This window comes from Zingiber officinale, chromosome 1A, assembly GCF_018446385.1.
Source record: "Zingiber officinale cultivar Zhangliang chromosome 1A, Zo_v1.1, whole genome shotgun sequence".
Lineage (NCBI taxonomy): Eukaryota > Viridiplantae > Streptophyta > Magnoliopsida > Zingiberales > Zingiberaceae > Zingiber > Zingiber officinale.
The window spans coordinates 101554698-101568779 of NC_055987.1; the positions used below are offsets into that span (position 1 = coordinate 101554698).

The 14082-nt window shown below is 41.5% G+C and overlaps 1 long non-coding RNA gene across 1 annotated transcript; it reads right to left on the minus strand.

Annotated features, from left to right (window-relative positions):
* Positions 1-11409: 11409 nt before the first annotated feature.
* On the minus strand, positions 11410-11836 carry LOC122007886. The gene is made up of 3 exons (XR_006119147.1): positions 11823-11836; positions 11650-11748; positions 11410-11494 (listed from the first exon to the last, which is right to left on the minus strand). It is a non-coding gene; the product is annotated as an uncharacterized LOC122007886 (long non-coding RNA).
* Positions 11837-14082: the final 2246 nt, after the last annotated feature.

Below are 14082 nucleotides of genomic sequence, written 5' to 3' on the forward strand. Positions count from 1 at the left end.
GTTCTCTCGTGAAAAAGACCCTAATTAATTGGTGAAGCCTGAATTGATTGCCTCAATTGATTCAAAAATTTTCTATTCATGAGAGACACACTGCCCAATTGATTGCACTAATCGATTAGCATTGTTAGAATTGATTGCCCAATCGATTTTGACACCTTCTGTGCTCTCGCGAAATGCTTTCAATCAATTACAGTAATTGATTGCTTTGGGCCAATTGATTGACCAACACTAACATCTAGAATTTGAGTTTAAGATTCCTTTGTCCAACATTCGATCAACCTTGACCTGCCAGACCTTTTTTACCAAGTGTCCGATCAATCTTTGACCCACTTGAACTTTCCATCTCGTGCCAACTTTTCATTAGATTTTCGATCACCAAGTGTCTGGTCAACTTTTGATCTACTTGGACTTTCTCACCAAGTATCCTGTCCTCCTAGACCTACTTGGATTTTCCTCTTGCCAACCTTCTCATTAGACTTCTCTTATCTAACCTCCAGTTAGGACTAGTCACTTGATAGACTTTTCACTCATACGTTATCAAATATCAAAACTCAAGCCTATACCAACTCAAACTTAGTCAAACTAGTCAACCTTGACCTGAGGATGATTGCACTAACACCTTAATAATAATAATAATAATAATATTATTATTATTATTATTATTAATTGCACTATCTATTGTGTTATTTGTTTAGTTAGTGGATTATATGATTCTTAAAGAGCTCCATTTTCTTTGAAACATCAAAACATATTATTGATTTATCATTATCAGGACCCTAGATCCATGATAAGACACTAGAGGAGGAGAAGAGGGGGGAGGGGTTAATAGGATTGGTCTCTTTTTCTAGATTCATGAGAATATGCAGTGCAAAATAAATTAAGGAAAGAAGAACAATCGCTAACACAAGTATTTTTACTTGGTTCGACACCTTCGGTGACTCCTACTCCAAGGATCGTACTCCATGAGTATTCTCGTTGGGCAATCATTATAAGATCAAAGATATCATAGAGTTTAAGTATGTAAAAGTATACCGACAACAATAAAAAGTAGAACCTTGATCGTAGGTTGTAGGAGTAGGCCTTTAGTATCATTGGAGCCTTTTCGAAGCAGTGCGTAAGAATGAAAGTTGTAGCGAATTATCTTCTAGAGTTTCTGGTTGAAGTCCTTTTTTATAGGCCATCTCTGGGCACCTGGACCACCCCCGGATGCCTGAAGTGTTGACATGATGACTCATCGACAAAACTTTATACCTAAAAGTTTATCCTTCTTTGGACGCTCGGACTATGACTGTCACTCCCTAGAGGTATATTTGTTCGATAGAATGAACGGTACCCCTAAGTGACAATGTATGATTAACATGATATAAGTCCACAGATCAAGAAGAAATATACAGCGGAAGATAAAAACATAACCACCAATTAAAAAGAGGGATTTACACAATCACCTCACAACATATAAAACATAGGGTACCAATATGACTTACACAATAGGTAAAAATCTGAATAACAAGGCACCATAAGCTAAAATCCAAGAATAAAACAAAGTGTAAATACAAACAATAAGACACAGCGGGGAAAGCACGATCTTAAGTGTGATGTGGGATTGACAGCTAGGACTTCTGAGCGACACACACATCTTCTAACTGCTAACTTGAAAATAAACGGAAGCAAGGGGTAGTGAGTATAAAATACTTAGTAGATATAAGAAGATAGTGCATGATATTTATATAAGGAGATTAAAGGATGCAGTCTCTGGTGAAATACTTACTACAAAAGTAAAAGAGTCAATATAAGCAACTACTATCGAAACATAAACAACTACATAACCATCTACTAATATGTTCAACCAGGTAAGATGAATAAATCAGGAGTACATGCAGATCCTACACAAACAAACTGACAACTAACATATATCAAACATATAGCAAGCACTAGCTACCATGCATGGGTCTCGTGGGCGGTTAAGATATATAAATAGTCATTATCCACAGGATAATGCTCTACCACGGATGGTCTCATGGGCAGACAGGATGAGATAACTATCTAGCTCCTCAACCACTGACTACAGGATAATGCTCTAGCGTGGATGGTCCTGTGGGTAGTCAGGGTATATAAGCAATTACTGTCTACGGGAGAATGTTCTACCATGAATGGTTCTATAGACAAATAGAGTATGTAAGTAGTCACTGTCTACGGGAGAATACTTTGCCATGGATGGTCTCGTGGGCAGATAGAATGTATACGTGTACTAGTCAAAATGATACGTAAGCAGTGACGGTCACCTCCAAAAGTAAGTTTTGCTAGTTACCTTATGGTATGATCTCACTAGTATATAGTCACTAGCCCAAATAACCAGCAAGGGGTCATGTAGGATATTCAGTTATTCGCTATGGTTTACATGTGATAGCTCAAGATCACTATCTGATCTAATAAACAGTTCAAATGCATAGACATGCATTAAGTAACAAGTCTCATAACATGTGTCTAAGTACCACTATCACGCCCCCAGAAGAGTCCCTGTCCGAGAAAATTTCGGCAGTATCTCCCCTGTACGGCGGACAATCAAAAATTTTCTACAAGCACTAAATACTCAGCCACAGGCGGCTGGAATCATAACAATAATAAAAATCAATCACCACGCAGTTTATATATATATTCAGCCTCTGGCTGACACAACCACGCAGTAATAATACTCTGACTCAAAAACCACCCTACTCAACTACACTCGTAAAGCTCAAAACCGACGAACTCACCTCTTCTGCCATCCAGACAGGCATGTAGTAGAATAAAAATCAAATTCAAATCCATCAACGAGACAAATTATATAATATCTAAGTATTCAACATCCAAATCCAAATATAGTCAAGTGAGAATCAAAACAATACAAACGATAGCAAATAGCTGGAGATCTGCAGGGGACTAGCAACTGGAACTCCCTCCTGACAGCATCAACCTGAAAATAACAACAATGGAGGCGGGGTGAGTCCAACACTCAGCAGGTACAATTGATATGCAAAGTAAAGAAATAACACCTAGCACTAATCATGCGTACAGTCTCCTGATAAAGATAAAGGTAACTACAAACCGAAGAAGACAGGAGAGAATCTGTACTAACCAGGACCCGGTAAAAGGACAAACAGTCCGAAAGGTATAGAAGACCTGTATGCATGTCAATCAAGGTATCCAAGCAATGTGCAGTATATAAGTGCAACAAACACAAATACAAATAATAAATGCATCATGCATATGATGCCAATGTCATGGTCACCCCTGACGCCAGTCAGCCGACTCACATCAACAGTGGGACCGAGTGGGTAGGGCTGTGACAACCGTGCACTCTGCAACACTACTCCTGATGAGTGATCGAGTGGACGGGATGCTGTCGGAGTACATACGTACTCCTACCCCAAATCATAAATGGGGGAGCGCAATGCTCTCAACTCCCGGTACGCTGTGACGGGGAGGGATCTCTAACGTGCTACACGCTGCGTCACACTACCCATGAGCGGACCAACGGAGCACCGGAAGAGTCAAACTGACGTGCTACCACGCTGTGTCCCGCTACCCATGAGCGTCACAACGGAGCACCGAACAGTGATGAAACTGGCAAAGTGCTCGACAATAAAGGAGCAATCAATCACTCAGCATGCAATCATGCGAATGGTGCATGTCACTAAACATGGTAATATACTAAACCAATCTCTGGATATATCATAATGTGCACAAAACCGAATGAATCATATCAAGGTATCTGATCCTATAAGGTATCAAACCTAGGTCCTGACATGGTAAAATATGGTTATATCACTACCCATGAGCATGTGGAATCAGGTACATATCCATACAAGATGTAAACAAACAATCAATCAACAGGTAGCATGTATTGGGCAGTGATTAACCGAAACAAGTAAGAAACACAATTAATGCATCTTGTTAATTTAATTACTAAGCATATCAAAGACAATAAGTCAAAAGTACCCGCCTCCGATAAAAGAAAGGTCCAATACCGACTCCGAGATACTCGTCTCGTGTCAAAGTCCTGTGTCACGAATAGAAATATATTTTATTTAGCTACAATCATATATATAGCTAAATAAAACCTCTAACCCTAAAATTAGGTAAAACGCTAATCAACGCATAAACATAAACCCAATTCACACTTAACCAATAGTATCAAATTCCCTTACACCTTACCTCAATATAACAGTTCTTGTTAACACTGCTCACGATTCCAGCTTCATAGAAAACATCCATACCTGCTGAGCACCCAACGAATGCCCCCAAATCAAGTACCTAGCATGGATCGAATGCCTAATTAGTAATCAATACAATATAGAGACCAGGAATAAGACGGAGCTGCTGTCTACCCAATCAAATACCCTAGCAAAACCTTCTTGATCTTCTTCTCCAATCCCGTGACCTCAAACAGTGGCAAAGACAAAGGGGCAAATCTGATCAGGGGAAAAAAAAGTTAACACCAGAAGAGTGCCAAGGGAAAAGACCTAGGGCACGGTGTAACATAGAGGAAGAATAGTGAACATAGAAGAAGATCTAAGCCCAAATAATAACCTAGGTAAACACTTACCTCCAAGTTCCGGCTAGGCACAGGTTGACATCCAAGGGTAGTGGCAGAGGTCACCGGCGGCTAGCGGATGGTAATCGACCCCACGGCTTGGCGTCTGTCTCGATGGTCACCGGGAACAGCGAGTGGGAAATGGAGGAAGGCCGTGAGAGGGAGAATGCACTGTCGGGAATGGCTAGGGCACGAAAGTGGGTAGCTATCTGCCGACTGCGTCAATGCTAGGGCTGGAAACAACCGGCTGTGAACAACCCCCCCCCCCCCTTCGACACCGGCTGCTTGCTAGGATGAACGGTGACGGGCAAGAAAAGAAGGGCAGTGGCATCGCGTCGGCCAGAGGAGAGGAAGAGGGCGTCGGCGGGGCGCTAGGGCATGGCGACGGCGCTGGATTCCTGTGGCCAGTGATCGGCGCGCGGCTTGGCATGGATGAGGAGGAGAGGAAGGAACTGCCTCGGAGCAGTTTTGGCACAGCACAGAATCACGGGGGAAAGAAGAAAGGCTCGCGAGTTGATTAGGGAATTCGGGGGAAAAAGAAACGGGGAAAAAGAATAAAAGAAAAGAAATATAACTTTTCCTCGCTTAAATAGGTATCCTAAACAGGCTTTCTCGGACCCTGTTTTCATCCTCGTAAACTCGTCCCTACGAGCTCCGAAAAATTCCTGAAAAATTTCTAAAAATTCCGAAAAATTCCCTTATCATTATTCGCCATTTTTTTTTGGTATTTTACATTCTCCCCCACTAATAAAAATTTGGTCCCCAAATTTCATTATCTACCATCAGCAAGTACTAACCACAGATATAAAGTATAAATGCTGAACGGTAAATAAATCACATACCTCAAGTGAAAAGATGGGGGTATCGAGCTCGGATAGTATCCTCGAGCTCCCAAGTAGCCTCCTCATCCGAATTATGCTGTCATCCAACTTTAACCAGCCGGATAGTCTTATTCCGCAACTGACGCTCCTTCCGGTCGAGAATCCGTACCGGAACCTCCTCATATGTAATGTCAAGCTGAAGGGAACTGAGATTATCTATCAACACATGTATCGGATCGGGTACGTATCTCCTCTGCATAGATACGTGGAATACGGCGTGAACGCCTGCCAAGGACGGCGATAGTGCCAACCAGTAAGCTACAGCTCCAATCCTTTCCGAGATCTGGAAAAGTCCAATGTATCACGGAGCTGGCTTACCTCTGAGGTCAAATCTCGTCACCCATTTCGTGGGTAAAACTCGCAGAAATACATGGTCGCAAATGGAGAACTCTAAGAGTCTCCGACTCGGGTCAGCATAACTCTTCTGGCAGTCTTATGCCTTTGACATCCTTTGTCTAAAAGTACGGACCAACTTTGCCTCATGCTAGGCTCTATGAGGTCCCAACAACTGGGCCTTCCCAACCTCATCCAGAGGGTGGGTGTCCGACAAGGCCTACCATACAACGCCTCAAACGGTGTCATCGGGACAGGCGAATGTAAACTGTTGTTGTAGGCAAACTCTACCAATAGCAGATGGTCCTTCCAACTGCCTCAAAAATCCAATACACACGATCTCAGCAAGTCCTCTAGAGTCAAAATGGTCCGCTTTGACTATCCATCTGTCTGAGGATGGACAGCTGTACCGAAACAGAGCTGCGTGCCCAAGGCCTGCTGCAGACTCTGCCAGAACAAGACGTGAACCGTGGATCTCTATCCGAGATGATACTCAACGGAACACCATGTAGTCTGATAATCTCCCGGCAAAACAGATCTACCAATCGATCCAGGAAATCAGTCTTCCGGATCGCTAATGAGTACGCGGATTTGGTTAATCAATCAACAATTACCCAAATCGCGTCATGGCCTCGTCGTGTCCTCGGCAAACCTACCACAAAGTCCATAGTAATGTGATCCCACTTACGTTCAGGAATAGGAATCCGCTAAGTAATCCAGCAGGTCTCTGGTGCTCGGCCTTTACCTGCTGACAGACAAGACATCTAGTTACAAATTCCGCGATGTCCTTCTTCATACCGTTCCACCAGTAGGAACGTCTCAAGTCTCGATACATACGGGTCCCGCCTGGATGGATCGCAAATCGAGAGCGATGAGCCTCCTGAAGTAGCTCCCGTAAGACCGGATGAGACTGAAGCACGCAAAATCTGCCTCGGTAGTGTATAACACCCTCCTCGTCTGGGGTGAACTCGGTCTGCTGCCCGGAAGCTATCTGGCTATAAATAAACTGCAAATACTGATCAGCAGCCTATGGCTCTAGTATCCTTGTCCTGATCAACGACTGAGCAACCATGGTAACCAGAGTACCCTGCTCTGTCTGTCCTTACGCCTCAAGACCCAAATCAGAGAAATCTTAAATCAAGTCTGTGTCCACAACTCGGTGGCAAGCTAAAGTCCCTCCGGACATCCTGCTAAGCGCATCGGCAACCACATTAGCTTTCCCCGGGTGATAGCTAATGGTACTATCAAAAATCCTTCAGGAACTCCATCCATCTCCTCTGTCGGAGATTAAGTTCCTTCCAAGTAAACAGATATTTGAGACTCTTATGGTCAGTGAGAATCTCAAATGTAACGCCATATAAATAATATCGCCAAATCTTCATGGCAAAAATAATGACGACTTGCTCCAGATCATGTACAGGGTAGTTCTTCTCATGTTCCTTAAATTGACGAGAAGCATAGGAGACTACCATATCGTGCTGCATCAGAACAGCTCTCAACCCTGAATAGATGCGTCGGTGTAGAGGACATATCCGTCCTCTCCAGAAGGTAACACCAAAATCGGAGCCGACACTAGTCTCCGCTTTAACTCCTAGAAGCTGGTCTTGTCATCCTTAATCCAAGTGAACTTCACGCCTTTCCAGGTCAAACGTGTCAGTGACATAGCTATCCGAGAGAAACCCTCAACGTATCTCCGGAAATATCGAGCCAAACAAAGGAAGTTGCGAGCCTCTTCTATAGACTCCGTCTACTCCCAACGGTAACAACCTCGTCCTCCTGTGGAACCACGGTATACTCCTATTGGTGACCGTGTGTCTCAAACATCTCACAGAAGACAAACAAAATACGCACTACTGATCTTCACATCTAGACGTTTCCATCGAAACATCTCTAGAACTATGCAAAGATGATGTGCGTGATACACCTCAAATCAGGAATAAAACACCACGTCATCAATAACGATAACGAATACTGATCCAATATCCTAAGGATACCCAAATCATCTAGCCCATGAAAACATCTAAGGCTCCGCAAGCCCTAATGGTAAAACCAATACACATAATGTCCGTATCACAGACATTCCCAATCCATAAGATCCTCGACAATAAGTCTGAAATATGATCACCAACGATATAAATCATCTAAGCATAAATCCTCCAGTGTGAGAGCAACGCTCCATCACAGAAAATACCACATATGTGGGAGCAACGCTCTACCACAAGAAATCCTCAATATGTAGGAGTAACACTCTACTACAATAATCCATAAGTGTCCAAGGCACCTAACTATCTAACTAGAGGCTGCACAAGATCACTCAACCACATATCACTGTAGGCAACCAAAGGTATAATCAACCTAGTAAACAAATCAAATCCATAGTCAACTCTATCATCATCCTAGTGGGTTGGTCACCCACTAATAGGAGAATTAGTTGACAGGGTTATACAATCAATAACATAATGTAGACTCTCAGCATTCTACATTCAATATAGGTAGAATCATCATGATGCTACCCACTATACATCTGTCACATATGCATACACAACATATGTATGATCTACATAATCCTCCAATTAGTAACACCAAACATACTCACAACATAGGTATAAATCATCGTGATACCTCCAACAAATCATAATCGACACAAGTATACTTTCAAAACAATCATATAATGAACAAGATACCTCAAATATTACACCCAACACATCTGCACATATCACAACTCAGATTAGATCAATAAGATACATCCAATAAAACACTCAAACATATGTGCACATTCCACAACATAGTTTTTAATTGACAAATACCTCCAATAAACAATCAGACAGTATGTCTAACCACTCGGGTATAATCTACTAGAAACTCACAATAATCATATGTATATAGGTATACGACCCAAAAGATAAAGTCAGAATTCAAGAACATCAAGACACTCTCATTTTTTTATCCTCAAAAATATCAGCCCACATAATATCAGATGAATAAGTCTCTACTCCCCATGAGAACAAATTAATATTCCAAACATCAAATCATTATTTATCCACATAGTCCAATATCAGAGGAAGCAAATATCAATTTCATCATCCTGTTAACTAATCACAACTAACCAGATTTATTAAAATTCATCGGCACACTCAACCGTAAACTCTCTAGCACCCGATCTATATCTGATCACCAACTATAATCATCAAATCTGTGAATATCATATATGACACTCACTATGTCACCATCAACGTCCACCAAATAATAGAACATCAAAATATTTGACACTAATAGATCATCAAAACAAATATCCTGTAATAGATCATCAGACAACCACATAACATTTACTCTCATAAATCATTAAAAATCAACATATCACAATATCTGATCTCATAATATCCATCAACCTCAAACCTTTCTCAACAATGATCAAACATGATAACTCCCCAATAATCAATTTTCATCGTATCGGATACCCTAATATCCAAAATATACGAGTATAAAAACTCTACTGGCTAAGTCCACAGGAATATGTAGGTATCATCCATTACCCAGCTAACAATAGCAGAGGCTGATATGTGCCTCTATCTCATAATAGTTGTAACAGAAGCTGAAACTACTGATGGTATGATATATAAAATCACCAGAGACTATAATCCTTGATCTCTATTAGAGTCGAGCAAGATCAGTGGCTAACCCATCACATGTAATATGGGCTACAGCAATCAGACAGGTACTAAAGATAAAGTGCTAATACATGTCATAACTATCATAAAATAAACATCATACCTATTTGCTGTCTGGAGATGTTCCGTCGCTGTCATGTCCCCAACCTTTGACCTCAAACTCCGCACGAGAAACATCGCCGGAAATCCAAATAAATCCGAAACGGAAATCCGAAACATAACCATATCGAAAATCCGAAAATGCCCAGTTTGACTCGCAAACCTAGCTAACCCAAATATCCAGAATACTAACAACAGGTATCCAATAAATCTCCAAAACACCAAAAGCAGGTATCCATAACCTGCTCTGATACCAATAAATTGATATCAGATAAATCCCGAAAATCCATAATACAAAAATCCACAAGTATCGCCAAACTTGGCGCTCTGATACCAAGTAAATAAATTGGTATCAGGTTATCCCAAACATCCTAAATACGAAAACAAAAGATCGTAAAACTGTACTCTGATACCACTAAATTGTCACGCCCCCAAAAGAGTCCCTGTCCGAGAAAATTTCGGCAGCATCTCCCCTGTACGGCGGACAATCAAAAATTTTCTACAAGCACTAAATACTCAGCCACAGGTGGCTGGAATCATAACAATAATAAAAATCAATCACCACGCAGTTTATATATATATTCAGCCTCTGGCTGACACAACCACGCAGTAATAATACTCTGACTCAAAAACCACCCTACTCAACTACACTCGTAAAGCTCAAAACCGACGAACTCACCTCTTCTGCCATCCAGACAGGCATGTAATAGAATAAAAATCAAATTCAAATCCATCAACGAGACAAATTATATAATATCTAAGTATTCAACATCCAAATCCAAATATAGTCAAGTGAGAATCAAAACAATACAAACGATAGCAAATAGCTTGAGATCTGCAGGGGACTAGCAACTGGAACTCCCTCCTGACAGCATCAACCTGAAAATAACAACAATGGAGGCGGGGTGAGTCCAACACTCAGCAGGTACAATTGATATGCAAAGTAAAGAAATAACACCTAGCACTAATCATGCGTACAGTCTCCTGATAAAGATAAAGGTAACTACAAACCGAAGAAGACAGGAGAGAATCTGTACTAACCAGGACCCGGTAAAAGGACAAACAGTCCAGTATGCATGTCAATCAAGGTATCCAAGCAATGTGCAGCATATAAGTGCAACAAACACAAACACAAACAATAAATGCATCATGCATATGATGCCAATGTCATGGTCACCCCTGACGCCAGTCAGCCGACTCACAACAACAGTGGGACCGAGTGGGTAGGGCTGTGACAACCGTGCACTCTGCAACACTACTCCTGATGAGTGATCGAGTGGACGGGATGCTGTCGGAGTACATACATACTCCTACCCCAAATCATAAATGGGGGAGCATCATGCTCTCATCTCTGTGACGGGGAGGGATCTCTAACGTGCTACACGCTGCGTCACACTACCCATGAGCGGACCAACGGAGCACCGGAAGAGCCAAACTGACGTGCTACCACGCTGTGTCCCGCTACCCATGAGCGTCACAACGGAGCACCGAACAGTGATGAAACTGGCAAAGTGCTCGACAATAAAGGAGCAATCAATCACTCAGCATGCAATCATGCGAATGGTGCATGTCACTAAACATGGTAATATACTAAACCAATCTCTGGATATATCATAATGTGCACCAAACCGAATGAATCATATCAAGGTATCTGATCCTATAAGGTATCAAACCTAGGTCCTGACATGGTAAAATATGGTTATATCACTACCCATGAGCATGTGGAATCAGGTACATATCCATACAAGATGTAAACAAACAATCAATCAACAGGTAGCATGTATTGGGCAGTGATTAACCGAAACAAGTAAGAAACACAATTAATGCATCTTGTTAATTTAATTACTAAGCATATCAAAGACAATAAGTAAAAAGTAACCGCCTCCGATAAAAGAAAGGTCCAATACCTGACTCCGAGATACTCGTCTCGTGTCAAAGTCCTGTGTCACGAATAGAAATATATTTTATTTAGCTACAATCATATATATAGCTAAATAAAACCTCTAACCCTAAAATTAGGTAAAACGCTAATCAACGCATAAACATAAACCCAATTCACACTTAACCAATAGTATCAAATTCCCTTACACCTTACCTCAATATAACAGTTCTTGTTAACACTGCTCACGATTCCAGCTTCATAGAAAACATCCATACCTGCTGAGCACCCAACGAATGCCCCCAAATCAAGTACCTATCATGGATCGAATGCCTAATTAGTAATCAATACAATATAGAGACCAGGAATAAGATGGAGCTGCTGTCTACCCAATCAAATACCCTAGAAAAACCTTCTTGATCTTCTTCTCCAATCCCGTGACCTCAAACAGTGGCAAAGACAAAGGGGCAAATCTGATCAGGGGAAAAAAAAGTTAACACCAGAAGAGTGCCAAGGGAAAAGACCTAGGGCACGGTGTAACATAGAGGAAGAATAGTGAACATAGAAGAAGATCTAAGCCCAAATAATAACCTAGGTAAACACTTACCTCCAAGTTCCGGCTAGGCACAGGTTGACATCCAAGGGTAGTGGCAGAGGTCACCGGCGGCTAGCGGATGGTAATCGGCCCCACGGCTTGGCGTCTGTCTCGATGGTCACCGGGAACAGCGAGTGGGAAATGGAGGAAGGCCGTGAGAGGGAGAATGCACTGTCGGGAATGGCTAGGGCACGAAAGTGGGTAGCTATCTGCCGACTGCATCAATGCTAGGGCTGGAAACAACCGGCTGTGAACAACCCCCCCCCTTCGACACCGGCTGCTTGCTAGGATGAACGGTGACGGGCAAGAAAAGAAGGGCAGTGGCATCGCGTCGGCCAGAGGAGAGGAAGAGGGCGTCGGCGGGGCGCTAGGGCATGGCGACGGCGCTGGATTCCTGTGGCCAGTGATCAGCGCGCGGCTTGGCATGGATGAGGAGGAGAGGAAGGAACTGCCTCGGAGCAGTTTTGGCACACCACAGAATCACGGGGGAAAGAAGAAAGGCTCGCGAGTTGATTAGGGAATTCGGGGGAAAAAGAAACGGGGAAAAAGAATAAAAGAAAAGAAAATAAAAAGGAAAAGAAATATAACTTTTCCTCGCTTAAATAGGTATCCTAAACAGGCTTTCTCGGACCCTGTTTTCATCCTCGTAAACTCGTCCCTACGAGCTCCGAAAAATTCCTGAAAAATTTCTAAAAATTCCGAAAAATTCCCTTATCATTATTCACCATTTTTTTTTTGGTATTTTACAACCACAACAGCAAGTACAATAATAATAATCTCAATCCTAGGAGATCTTAGCCATCTACTCATAATATCTCCTCGAACTCTATGGTATCATCATACACATAATAAACAATGGGATCAAGATCAAGTAGTCCTAGATGTTGATCCGAAGAGAATAGCCTAGTGGGATATGCTACCCCTCCGCTAGAAAGTGATTTCCATCAAGTGTAGGTAGGTATAATCTCACTAACATATATACCCTCACACAAGGATACAATTATACTACATATGATATCAATAACCTATAGCCATGACCCTAAATATATAACCATACTATAATATAAATTCACAAACATAAACTTATAACTAGACTATGGTCTAGTAACATCATGCATATATATAACCAACCTAATCTTGAATAACAAATGAGACTGCATAGATATTAAATAGATCAAAATATAAGGATAAGTAATAAAGTATCAAACTTAGGAACTAATCTAGAGTTGAGTTAAGATAAGCAAATCAGTACTGCTAAATCAATAAAATAAAATCATGCACTGAGGTCAAAAATCTAAAGAAACAAGTCAAGTAGTACCCTCTTTCAAGGTAGATCATTGCTTAAACTATCCTCACGTTAGAGTGTTTGTCTTGTATCAGAAACCTATGCCACAGAATATAGATCGTGTTGGAACCTAGTTCGTAATTCGATGATCGTGTTTCTACACTCCTATGCACAGTGAAAATTTAAAATTTTATTTGTGATTTAATAATTAAATCAAAAGAGTGTTCATATGGTTTATAAAACAAACATAAGCATGATCTTTATCTAAGCATGCATTACAATCTAACCATATAGTAAGATCTTTAAAAGTATAAAAAAGATAAACTATCATGTGATTGATTCATCTAATGCTCATTTAATCATTTTATTTAGACATCCTAAACTATCTAAAATATACATATTAGATCATTTAAGAATAACCTAAATAAAAATATTAACATATGCATTAATAAACATATGAATCAATATACTGTTGGTGCGGTTAGCACTAACGGTCTAACTCAGGTTTTGATGAATGACAAATCAGGTTAAGTTAGATTTGTTGTTGTCTGACACTTTTATCAAGTGTGCAGGAAAAGTCCAGCTAGGTCGACGGGCTGACCGGATAGCTGGCGAGAAGTCCAAGCGGGTCGACGGGCTGACCGGACGCTTGGCGAGAAGTCCAGCTAGGTCGACGGGCTGACCGGATAGCTGGCGAGAAGTCCAGCTAGGTCGACGGGCTGACCGGATAGCTGGCGAGAAGTCCAAGCGGGTCGACGGGCTGACCGGA